The 13,762-nt window shown below is 38.0% G+C and overlaps 1 pseudogene; it reads left to right on the top strand.

Moving 5' to 3' along the window:
• The first annotated feature begins 4,873 nt into the window (after positions 1–4,873).
• Positions 4,874–13,352, top strand: LOC131772748 (tetratricopeptide repeat protein 28-like; annotated as a pseudogene).
• The last annotated feature ends 410 nt before the right edge of the window (positions 13,353–13,762 follow it).

Raw genomic sequence — 13,762 nt, 5'->3', positions numbered from 1 at the left:
AACAAAAACTTATGAATAAACTAAAAATAATGAAATTTTTTCTAAAAGGATTTAAAAACGACGAGGCTGGTTCTAAAGGGGGGACACAAATATTGATCCACAGGACTAAATTTATACAAATAAATACGTATTACTGGACATAAATTAAGTAACAATACACAATGATGTAAAAATCAACTTCAAGTACACAACGCAACTAATGAAACATACAAACACTCACAGGTAATTAAAACCCAAATACGATTCACACAGAAAACGGCAATCTGCAAAAAATAAATTCTTTAATCAGTGTAAGTCACGGTAAAAAAATAAAAAGAGACCGTAGAAGATGGAGTAAGAAGCGTAACGAACGTGTTGAGAGGAGATGATATATTCTGCACTGCCCTTTTGTAGGTGCTGGGGGTATTTTTGTGTATATTATATTACAGTTCTCCTCTTTTTGCACCAAAAGGAGGCTATCATGTTTAATATCCTTCAAATATTTTCCAACATGTGGGAAAAATTGTTATGAATAGCTTACTGTTTATGGTGTGGCAGATTCAGATCATTGCAGTGTTCAAATCTGTCCCAAATTGTCTCCTCTTAACCAACTACCTGAAATCTTGACCCTTTTACTTCTAAAATCTGAGCGTTGACTTACTCAACTGAAAACCTTACACAGTTTGTTTTAAGTATTGCCGAGAATATGCCTGAGATTGTTTTAATGCTCAACTAAAAAGTTGTCATCAAGTTGTTTTAGATTTCTTATTTTCTTGATGGCCATATATTTTTTTTTTCAGGCCCTTCTTTATTGGTGCTGTGTGTCCTAGAAAGATAACATTATTAAGCATGCCTGTGATAAGGAGTTTCAAGCACTTATTAACAAGCCTGTATAGGACAAGTAGTAAGTTTTCTGGGAGACTGATTAGGCTCTCTATTCTTTTTGCGATTAATTAGCTTGGATATCATGTTATATATTAAACCACACACCTCAGTTATCATGACAACAGAGTCAAAGGGGGGCACAAAAGTGTCCTTTCAGGGAGTGGGGTGATAAAAAAAGAAAGCCTTGGCTTTTTCATGCAACACATTCTTTACCATACTTGTCCAGAGTTTGTTTCGGTTCAAACTTAGTTAAACATATTAAGCAGTTAATGACTGGCCTCAAGGGATACAATGAGTTTTCTTTTTCTAGGACTCTTAAATGTTCCTTGAACTGAAGCCAAAGGGCCGATTAGGGTCAAATAAAAAATGGCTTTGAGTTGGGAGGTATAACATCATGATTTTAAACAATTGCAAAATAATTTGCATACTTAAACATGCATACATACTTACACATGTACTCTCAAACCAACTCTTACACTTTCAATTTAGTCAGCTTAAGTAAGAATTAATCACTGGTTCATTTTTTTTATCAGTGGATACTGTCTTACAGTGAGAGAGGGATGGGCTTTAACTTTTCATTATCAAATTGTTGGTGACATTTTTTATTATTTTCCCCCTGATCTTAATTAACAGTCATCAGCAAAAATTAGGAACTCAAAATAAATAATAGACTACAGCAAGTCACTTAGACATACTGGACTACTGTGCGTTTTCTACTTAAATTCAAATGCTACTTACTTAAAATAATCTAATAATCATTATGTACTGAAACAAAATGTTTAATTTGTGATAAGTCTATTGTGAATGAATTGAAAGATTACTTATAGAGTGCAATACAGGATTTCCATACTACACACTGGCTTGAAATTAAAGCTTTTAAAGAATTAACTAAACAACACTAAACATTCTAGTAGTTAAAAGAAAACATTAAAATTTGATGTGTCCATCACCCTCTGCATTCCAATGAAAGATCACATCAAACAATATAATTATCTTAAGGCATTTTCCAATAATTGCTTCAAAATATTTTTAAAAATGTGCACCAGGAATGTACAAAGAGCAGTATTTGTATGAGGTTTTTTTAGATCATATCATACATAAAAACATATTAAACAGCTCTTACATTTCTTAATGTAATTGGTTACTCATAATTTGATATAAAAGTTGTCCAAAAAGCATTCCAATGGCTAAATAATTTACCAAAGCTTTCTAAACATCACTGATACCTTTGAATTAAGAGATCTACTTGACCTCATGGGATTTCCCTTGCAAATACATGATTGTGTGATTAAATTAGATTTGTAGAATTGAGCAATAGAAAAGAAGAAATGAAATTCATCATATTTGGGAGATGATGCTTATGTAACTGTGATGCTGTTACATACATTTCCCATCAGCTCCCCATGGCTCACATGTGCCAGTTCCTGTGAAAGCACAATGTCTGCCAAGGAAATTGTAAAAGCACAGTGATCTTATAGAAATTTCTTAATATATACAGATCCATTCCCTATTGTGTGTTTTTAACCCTATACACTCCAACATCATTTTATATGCATATTTTCCATACTTTTCTCTGTGTTCTGACAAGGAGAATGTACTCATCAATCTAATAAAATAGGGATTCTTATCAATAAAAAAAATATATCATGTACTAGTTCAATTTTATCTGTCAAAAGTTTTCCTCTTGTTTGATGGTGTGTTTCTGTTGCAGGCAAAGAAAATTAAAGAGCAGAGACTTGAAAAGAGAGAACAACTGCACCTATTGTAGCAAAGTTCAGAAACAGAAGATGCAACAAGGAAAGAAATGATAAGAAACGTTGACGTGAGACATTTAGGCTTGTGGAAACTTAAAAAGGAAGTGTTGGAAGTCTCTGTGCTCATTTTGAATGCTATGATTTTCACATTTGTTTTGTACCTTCAGGTACTAATGGAAAAGCTAACATCATTGTAGAATTCGTGAATTAAAAGCAAATTATGGCTAATGTGAAATATGTGAGAATTACTCATACTGGGTATAAAGCTTATTCTAAAATGCCAGTTTTAGTTGCCCCAGATATGGTAATGTCATTTCCTGTGTACATTTCCAGCTTTTCAAAAAGTGAGATTTTATTTTAAAACTGAAATAGAAGCCAATGTGTTGGGAAGGTGAACCCATGAACACGTTTCAGTATTTCTGTGTCAGTGTCTCAATCTGCTGTTGCTGAGATGTCAAAGAGGAAGTTCCATTGTGCAACGGTGATAATGATTTGCTTCTTATTATGTGCTGAGCTTTTGGAAAGAACATATTATTAATTAAAAATACCCATCGCGCATTTCAGTTCAGTTGGTTCTTGTAACAGAAAGGAGTACAAAACCCCACTAACCCCCAAGCACAACACAGGAAGCCCAAGCCAAGTATACCAAGACTGTTATTAGATATATAAATACTGTAAACTGCTGCTTATAAGAGCCCCCCCCTTCCCAGAATTTATAAGCCCATCAGCCCCTTAAGCCCATCTACCTTTAGACAGACGAATAAAACCATCCAATTATAGCCCAGCCCACGCCCCCCTCCCCCTCCCCCTCCCCCTTCCCCGGATATAAGCTCCCCTCTTGCTTTTCTTTTCTCTTGTAATACCAAAGTAAAAAAAGCCCCAGAGCTGTTACTTGAACATGGAAATGTTAATGATAGAAGAGCAAAGATGAACTTCAAGAGAAAAGTCTGAACTTCAGTTTTGTTATATACCATGTTTATTCGTGTTGCTAGTTTTAATTCTATTCCAAATTTATTGAAATTAAATTAATTTATTATGACGTTTTGAAGCTTAACCCTTTAACTCCCGGGATCTGGCTGCTACACATTACCTTATAAATTAGTAGAAGAATTCGGTATTAGATCAAGATAACAACTCCTACCTGATACATTTGAGTATTCTCATTAACTCTTTGCTGGATAGTGGTTGGATATTGTGGGGAGAAGTTTGGTGTGAATCACTTCTGGGAGCTAAAGGTTTAATTAAAAACACAACGAGTAAATGCAAAACGTATCTTGATCAGCACTGCTACAGCTTTTTTTCTATTTCGGTTATAACCCTCCTAAGACCCTTACGAAAAGCTTATGATCGGCAGTTTACGATGTGTTTGTGTTATGGAACTTAAAGTATTTGCATCGGAAGGAATGGTCGTATTCTCAACTCAAAAGTCTGATTCCGTTTTGATGGAAAACAAAGTGAAGACCCCTCTTTTTTCGGATTTTCAAGGCAGCTATGAGGCAGATTAACTCGCTGTTGAGAGGAGCAAGAGAGGGAACTAAAAACTTGTTATACGGCTGCAAATCAGCCTGAAAAAGCTCACAAAATTCAAACAAACAAACAACATGAAGGCAAGTAAAGCTTGTCATTTATTCAAAAGCATTTCAAATTTCTAGGTTAAGTATACAACAGTTCATGCTCGGACAAATCTTCATATTTTGGCCGTTGAACAAAATAAGCATATTTGCATAGTTATGGAGGCTCACTGTGCGAGCTTCTGCTGCCCATGGGCTCAGTCACGCATTCAGTGTGGAACTTTAAAGAAGAAAGGGGCGAGATCGCCCAAAATGCTCCATTTATTTTTAATGGGTGGGGAGGGAAGCGGGGTTGATGTCAGCCTTAATTTTTGTCCCGCTCTCGGATAATGGAAATTAGCGAAAGAGTTGCTGTGGATCAGGAAATAGTGACCACTGACTTTAACTCGCCCGGTCCTTGGCTTGTCTCTAATCTACTGAATTAGAATTTTAAACAGGTTTCCTATTTTGGGAAAATTTGTCGGTTTGATTTATCTTCTATTCGGAAAATCATGAAAATGACAACGATCTTACCAAGATAAACTTACCCACTGAATAAATATGAGTCAGAGGAATGTAACCGAAGAGTACGGCAAAGACCTCAACAAGTGGCGCGTCAACAGTTAGGAAACCTGATATCCGTTGTGATGTCATATGATTATTTAACTTAAGAGAATGTCACGATTTCATACTAAAATTCTAGGAACCAAGGAATGCGAGTAATCAAAGGTCATTCGTCTTCCACCTCTCGTCTTTTCGAATTTCTGGTTTGTAAAAGTGCTCTACAGTTATCTACAAATCATCTAGTTTTGCGCATCAGCCGAAAGAAAGGAACTCGAGTTGTGGGTGAATTTTTCCAGAGTTTCGAGTAACAGATTGGTTGAATCCTTGCCTCTGTGTTCCAGGTAAGACTAAGTGCAGCGGTTTAGAAGATGTTTTGATGACAGTTGTCGTTTGCAGTAGCCTCAATTGCGGAGATGCCCCCGAACAACCTGCTTCAGTGTAACTATCATCGTGTGTACAGTCGTATGTTATTCTAGTGTAAACCAAAAGCGAAGCAAGATCAAGTTAGTCGAGTCTGAAGATAATGTAAGGGTTCAGGATCAGTTCGATAAACCTTCGAGCTCGAGGTCAATACCTTTCGTTTTGTCAGAAATCTCGATGAGAAACTTCTGAGCGCTTAGACTATTGTAAAAATCTTTGGAAAGAGACTTACTTGTGAAAAAATCGGCTCGGGAGCTCGCTATGCTGGCATGTAAACCATTTTCAGAACAAACCAAGCGTGTCATGAACTCAAGGAAGAGAGGTGTTGTTATGTTGATCAAGCGGTTGTAACAATTCCGTAGGTTGCTTGTCTTCGCAAATCTACCGCTTTTGTCTCTCTTGTCGGCTGCTAATCATGTCTAACGCATGTAAGTGTGTTCCACGTTGTGTAGACGTTCGTAATTTGATTTGACCGTCTGTGCAGTCACATTGACTCGCATTGAAGAGTATACAAATTAACTCGGTTTTAAAAATATTTCACCATGGTTACTGCAATTGTAATAGGTAACTGGCAGCGATAGACATAATCAAAGAACACTGAGTAAAACTACCAAATCACTGCAATCGATAGAGAATCCCTCTTTCTGTCTCTGGAATACTGATTCAAATCATTTCCATTTTCACTTAATGAAGGGACATTCCCTCTGCCCCCGGTCGCTTTCAGCTGGGAGGTTTCCCTTTTTATATTTACGGTTATTCAAACTGTGCCGCAGCTAAATTCTTTAATTTGAACATAAGATTGTCATGTAAGGGACAAATTATCAGGGAATGAAGCTTTTTAGAGATAAAGGTGTCCAAAGAAACCTCCGAGTTTACCTTTCGTATTGTGGCATGTTTAACTTGAACTTCAACTGATAAATTCGGAAAATGAACTGATCGCTGAAGCGCTCGGCGAAGACAAATAATATTTTCCTTTGTGTTATTTTTCAGCTATGGAGGTTCCCCAAGGCAAGAGAGATCAAGATCGAAAACAAGACAGCTCTCCAGGTTTGAAAAACTGAATGTGAACATTAGCAGTTTTCTACTATGAAATCTTTCTTGCTTAGACTAGAGCTACATATTTGCAAGTTAACTGTAAATAAAGATCATGACCTTAAATTTTGTTTGAAAGCAAACCTAATACAACGACTCGAAGATGGGAAACAAGAAGCTTAAGTGTGCTGCAAATATTGCATGGTTTTAAGAGCTGTTAGTTAGAGCCTAACCGGAAAAAAACTGCTGGTTAGTCTGCCATCTTTAGGTGGATACTTTCACTTTATTTTCCTTAAAGTGATGCATCATTGGTCAGTATCAGGTTTATAACCCATTGAGAACAAAACTTAAACATGTTTCAAAGATGTTTTGTCAAACACAGTTTGAACTATTTTCCTTTATAGAATCTAGCTTTCGCTCTTAATCTGTATGTAGCGTTACAAGATAACGTACAAAAAAGGGAAGTCGCAATAACGATCACATTACATTCACGATCATAGTAACGTCAAAGAACTGTTTTGCGAGCCAAAACAGCTACACGAAGGTAAAACTCTCTCTAAAATGTCAAAGCATGTGCAATCCCCAAGAGACTGACACGTGACACGCAACGGTGTGTAAAACCGGAAGTAATGTTAAAAAGGAAATGAAACGGTAGCCACAGAGGAGCTGCTTAAACCAATGTTTGTTGACTTAAAATGTAGCGCAAATTTAATCCTATGAAAAATTTAGTTTTTAAGTTCTCTGTTTCTAATTTACATTCGGTTAAGCCCGGTTTAAAGGAAGTTTATTCAAAAGAAGGTTGCTTAAAAGAAGTTTATTTTGCTACGCAAAATATAGAAAGGTGTTGAATTGAAATCTGTAATTGGTGAAATGAACTCAAAATCTGTAAATCTGTAATTTCCGAGTTTGCGAAATTGAAAAACAAGAGGTGTAGAAATCTTAAGGCCATTAGCCGGATGAATTTTTCATTTAAACCTCTTTACGGCCCTCGGGTCTATTAAGACCTATGTTAGGATATGTTTGTTTAGGTTATGGTGCTCTGTGGAGTGTAGAAGGAGGGGGAAACACAGCATTTGTTATTTGTAACAGCATTTGTTACTGATCCTCAAACTATGACGGGCGAGTTTAACATAATTTCTTCACTTCAATATCAATTTCTTATGTAGAAAGCTCAACGGCCGATAATAAGGCATAATCTAAAGGCTGGTTTTCATTTACAACGGAGTCGGAGTCGTTATTGAGAAGTGTAGATTAATGCAATCAAGTTGAAATCCAGCTGGTTTGATCTTCTGCTTCTGCCTTCAATGAAGTTTTTCACTGATCGTAAGCATCGGCGTCCAAAGCACAATCAGAAGAAAATGAAGCTGTTCTGATTCTTCCGGCCGTTGAGCTTATGACTCCGCTCATGACTCTGATTTTTAGTTTTCACCCAGTCGGAAGTGCCCTTACGACTCCAACTACAACTCCGATTCCGTCGCTGGTGGAAACCAGCCTTAAGACAGCTTGAAGAGAAGGATATCCCAAAAGATTACTTGTTTTTTGTTTTTTGGTCTTTTTTTTCATAGTTTAGGGATAAGCTGTGGGTAAGGACCGGGAAAGCATTTGCAATAAAACTCATCCAGGGTCAAGTTCAATGTAATCTATCAAGCTATGTACACATTTCTCAAGTCTCCAATCAAATAAGCCATTTGTTTAATAAAAACATTATTTACATTGAATTGTACGGATATTTTGAATAAGCCTAAAGGTAGAAAGGTGAATGCAAATGAGGATCTTTATTTTGAATGAAGAAGGGAACTTTTTGTGCTTTTATGATCGCTGGATTATCTCTATTTTTTTTCTCACAAAAACTGCTTTTTTTTTCTTTCATATTGGAGGGTAGGTGAAAATTTGCAAAATACCGAAAAGTTGAGACCTAACAACAAAGCTGGAGAGGGAGAGACTTTTAATAACCTTGGCAACGCCTATCAGAGCTCAGGCAACTTTCGTGAGGTCATTAAGTACCATGAGCATCACCTGCAAATTGCAAAAGGATTGGGGGATAAAGCTGGAGAAGAAGAGGCTTATGGCATTCTTGGCACTGCCTATCTAATCTTAGGCGATTTTCATAAGGCAATCGAGTACCATGAGTATTGTCTACAAATTGCAAAAGAAGTGGGAGGCAAAGCGGGAGAAGGAGGGGCTTATGGAAGTCTTGGCATTGCCTATGATAACTTAGGCAATTTTCGTAAGGCAATAGACTACCATGAGCGTCATCTACAAATTGCAAAAGAAGTGAGGGACAAAGATGAAGAAGGAGGAGCTTATGGAAATCTTGGCAATGCCTATCAGAGCTTAGGCGATTTTCAGAAAGCCATCCATTACCATGGGCGTCAACTACAAATTACAAAAGAGGTGGGCGATAAAGCTAGAGAAGGAAAGGTCTATGGAAATCTTGGCAATGCCTATTAGAGCTTAGGCGATTTTCATAAGGCAATCAAGTACCATGAGCGTCGTCTACAAATTGCAAAAGAGGTGGGGGATAAAGCTGGAGAAGGACGGGCTTATGGAAATCTTGGCAATGCCTATCAGAGCTTAGGCGATTTTCATAAGGCAATCAAGTACCATGAGCGTCGTCTACAAATTGCAAAAGAGGTGGGGGATAAAGCTGGAGAAGGACGGGCTTATGGAAATCTTGGCAATGCCTATCAGAGCTTAGGCGATTTTTATAAGGCAATCGAGTACCATGAGTGTCATCTACAAATTGCAAAAGAAGAGGGTGATAAAGTTGGAGAAGGACAGGCTTATGGAGGTCTTGGCAATGCCTATCAGTGCCTGAGTGATTTTCATGAGGCATGAGCATCACCTACAAATTGCTAAAGAAGTGGGGGACAAAGCGGGAGAAGGAAAGGCTTATTGTAATCTTAGCAATGCCTATCAAAGCTTAGGCAATTTTCATAAGGCAATTGAGTACTGTGAGCGTGACCTACAAATTGCAAAAGAAGTAGGGGACAAAGCTGGAGAAGGAGGGACATATGGAAATCTTGGCAATGCCTATGAGAGTTTAGGCGATTTTCACAGGGCAATCGAGTATCATGAGCATCGTCTGCATATTGCGAAAGAGGTGGGGGACAAGGCTGGAGAAGGGCGAGCTTATGGAAATCTTGGTAATGCCTATCAGAGCTTAGGCGATTTTCGTAAGGCAATCCAGTACCATGAGCTGCGTCTACAAATTGCAAAAGAGGTGGGGGATAAAGCTGGAGAAGGACGGGCGTATGGAAATCTTGGCAATGCCTATCAGAAGTTATGCGATTTTCATAAGGCAATCAAGTATCATGAGCATCGTCTACAAATTGCAAAAGAAGTGGGGGATAAAGATGGAGAAGGACAGGCTTATGGAAATCTTGGCAATGCCTATTTTATGCTTAACCACATCTCTAAAGATCGAGGTTCATTTTTGAAAGCCCGTGACTACTTTAGTTCCAGTTTGTCAAAGTTGAATGAAATAAGGGCTCATCTCCAGTTTAATGACGAGTGGAAAATTAGCTACCGCGATACGTATAACAATATATACAATAGTTTGTGGTGTCTCCATTTAAACCAAGGTGAAGTTAATGATGCCTTGCGTGTTGCTGAGGATGGAAGGGCGCAGGCTCTAAAAGATCTCATGGAAGAAAATTATGGGTGTCAAGACGTATACTCTTGGTCTCATTCCTCAGAGAAGTCGACTGGTTCCTCTCTTAGATCCATTCATTCGACAACAGTTTTCATAGCTCTCAATAAACAAGAAATAATTTTCTGGGTCATAAGGAAAGATGAAGAAGTCACCTTGAGGAGAAGAGAGGTAAGAGACTATGTTTCCGAAGAAGACGTGAGAACCTTCCTTTCGACTCTACACCATACCACCTTGGACGAAATTGGTGTACGTGCTGGCGTTAAAATCGAAAATCGCTCACTTGATGAGTCACGTGAGGTGGGGTGCAGGACTGACAGGGCCCCTGTCAATATTTCTCGGCCTCTTTCACCACAGGAAAGCTTAAAGAGCTTTTTTGACCTTATCATTGCTCCTGTTGCTGACCTGGTTCATGGAAATGACCTCGTTCTCGTTCCAGAAGGTCCATTATGTTTGGTACCCTATGCAGCACTGATGAACCCAAAACAGGAGTATCTGTGTGAGTCTCTAAAGATCAGATTGATTCCGTCCTTGACCACTTTGAAATTAATTACCGATTCTCCAGCTGACTTCCACAATAAGACAGGCGCCCTTCTCGTGGGAGATCCGTACCTAGAGGAAGTTCTCTATAAAGGGAGAAAGTTGTGTGAGCTGCCATATGCAAAGAAAGAAGTAGAGATGATTGGAAGAATCCTAGGAACGGCTCCCCTCATTGGAAAAATAGCGACTAAAGGAGAAGTCTTAAAGCGGCTATCCAGGGTTGCTTTGGTGCACATCGCCGCACATGGCAAAATGGATACAGGAGAAATTATTTTGGCCCCAAACCCTGCTGAGGAATCCCATCATTCTGAGGAGAAAGACTTTTTGTTGACGATGGCGGATGTATTGGAAGCTAAGCTGCGGGCAAGGTTGGTTGTGTTGAGTTGCTGTCATAGTGCTCATGGAGAAATAAAGGCTGAGGGAGTGGTTGGTATTTCTCGAGCATTTTTAGGTGCTGGGGCTCGGTCCGTTTTGGTGTCCCTCTGGGGAATTGATGATGAAGCCACTTTCCGGTTCATGAAACATTTCTATAAAGAACTAGTTAAAGGAAGGAGGGTCAGTGAAGCTCTTAACCAAGCCATGAAATGTATGAGAGAGTCTGAAGAGTTCGGGGAAGTAAAGTACTGGGCACCATTTGTTCTCATTGGGGATGATGTCACTCTGGAGCTTAATGGAACTGATTCAGTCTAGTCGCCGCTGAATGTAAATATAACTTGTTTTGATATTTTCCTTTAATGCTCTTAATACTCTTAAAGTGCTTAGTCTTGACGTCAAATTTTACTCACTTCATTCATCTGCATTCTCTATTGCAATAAGACTCTCTTCCCAACCCACCCAAATTGGATAGAAATTGTTGAGTTTTCTAGCCACTGTATAAGCAGTACAAAATGTACTCCAGCCAACGAAAAAACAATCGAAACAAAACAAACTGCATGGTGATTTCCTTTATTTTTCAAAATACAAGAAGTTTCCAATGGTGTTGTTCTTTTTCTACCCATAGATGGTCGCTGCCCGAAGATGATAAATGAAAACTACAACTGTCATTGTCCGTCAGTTAAGATTAACATGGGAATGGATCTTGATGTGATAAACCCTTTCAGTGCCATGGCCGGTACCATTCTGTATTTCAAATAGCATGAAATAAATCAAAATTTAGGAGTTTGGAAATGATCTGGCTCTCTGCATAGCAAAAGATCAATGTTACTAGGAAAAATTTTTTTATCTGCTCATGTTTGACAAATCGTAACAAACCATAGTCACTGGTTGGATTTAATATGTTGTAACTTATCAAATTTAGGAGTTTGGAAATAATCTGGCTCTATTTGCATAGCGAAAGATGAATGTTAGTTGACAGAATTTTTTTTTTTTGATCCGCTTGCTCTTTGACAAATCGTAACAAACCATAGTCATTGGTTTGATTTTATATGTTGTAACTTATCAAATTTGATAATCAACTTGATAGCATACATACGCATGATTTAACCGTACAAATATATTGGTTTTGAATTTAATAACAAGTAAGAGTTTAGGTTTCAAAAATGTGGACACTACACAGGCAGCGGAGGGCCTAGCACCCTTACGTTTTTAGTAAGGAAATCTGTGAAGCCACTGTAGGCCCTGAGCGTGGTTAGCTTTAGTGTCCTGTTTATTAAATAAAGAGACCAGTCCTAAATCAGGGCAGGAAAAAATTAGTTTACATTTTTCAGTCAGAAATGATAACATCGAAAGCTTCTCCCTCCGCACAGAGGTTGCAACTCAGCAGAATCAGATGCGAGGATGGGGAGCCAAACTTTATATAGTGTTAAAGATTAAGATTACGGGATCCACTGAACTAATTTCAACTTATTAAATATTAATTGGATTGGTATTTTGATTTTTAGGTTGTTATAGCTTACTTAGAATATTCCTGTATACTGTTTTCATCGGCAGGTGTTGTATAAGTTGACTGTTGATATCAAACAAGTAGTTGAATGATTGCTCATGTTTATTTTAGAATGCAAGTAAGTATTTTATTGATGGAAGTGCTTCGACTTCAGCATTGGCTTTTAAGTATAAACGCGGGGAATTATTGCATTGGAGTAGTTTAGAGATTTGTTTTTGGTATGGTTTTAGGGTACACGGAAATGACCTACATCAAATTCATATGCATATGCTAGAACTGATTTGTTTTTAAAGTACAATCTTCCCTTTTTGGAGGTACTTTTAATTAAGAAGCCGAGTCATTATTTTTGATATTCACTCATTTGACCTAATACCAGTCTTTCACAGGCTATTTCTTCCTGGAATTTTTATAATCACTGATTTAGTACCATGATCTGAAGTTTTGTGTTTTTTTTTTTGCTACTTTAACCCACGCCATGCCAAACCAATGTTTACAGCTAATAATAATTGTGGCTATTGTTTTACAGCTTGTAAAATGTTATTCCATTAGTGTGACTGGAATCACTTGCTAGTTTCCTGTTAATTCATGGAAAGTAGGCATTACCATCAGTTGGCCCTTCTCCAAATACGAACTGTTTACTCTTGTTATAAATTATTGTCACGCAACTACCTTTAAACAGTGTTTCTGTAAACATATCAATGTTACAGTTACATGAATTTCCTTAAAGTGGTACCTAGTAATTTTTATAATGCTCACGTTCGTTTATTTTGGCCTGGAGACCCGCGAAGGACAGCGAACCTTTAAACATGAAAAAGATTTTGACGATGTTTATTTGATGTTAGGTCTTTATGCTGATCATCTCTTTGGACAAGCGCAGTTATGTTACAACCTACTGTGCAAGGCACTACGTAAGCATAAATTAATAACGGGTGATAGTCTGATGACCGACTACCAATCTCCTGTCAGTTCTAGCTTGGTCACCTTAAAAGAACGTGAGCAACATTCTCGTAGGCAGTGGAGCAGTTATCAGCTGAACAGTTGAGTTGTCAAGTTAAGCCTAACAAGTTGTATTACAATCCAAGCCATTAAACAAGAGTGAGTTTACAGTTGCAGTTTACGTTGTTTGGTAGTTCAGATAGTCCCAAACCAAAAGACTTCTTAACAGTTGGCCATATATGTTCCCCAAAAGGACGTTCGGTGCTAATAAACGTTGAATAATCAACAACTTTTCAGGTGGGTGTCGATGGCTAGTGGAGGATATTTACCATATGCACCCTCTGATTGGCTACTCAAATGCCGTACAGCCTTTGCTATCTACCTCCGAGCAACTTGCACTGGATTTGCCCACGCACATATTGTAATCGTTGCAGGAATAAATATCAACCACTAGCCACCTCCACTTTGGTGAAGAGCTGTTAGACGTTTGAAGTTTAATTCCCTGAAGTGCTTTGGATTGGATGAAGAAAAACAAAAACCAAAATAATCAAGTGTCTTCAAGAAAGGA

Source organism: Pocillopora verrucosa, chromosome 5, assembly GCF_036669915.1.
Source record: "Pocillopora verrucosa isolate sample1 chromosome 5, ASM3666991v2, whole genome shotgun sequence".
Taxonomy (NCBI): Eukaryota; Metazoa; Cnidaria; class Anthozoa; order Scleractinia; family Pocilloporidae; genus Pocillopora; species Pocillopora verrucosa.
Note: the sequence above shows the minus strand (reverse complement) of the source record. Positions and strands in the feature narration are given on the sequence as shown.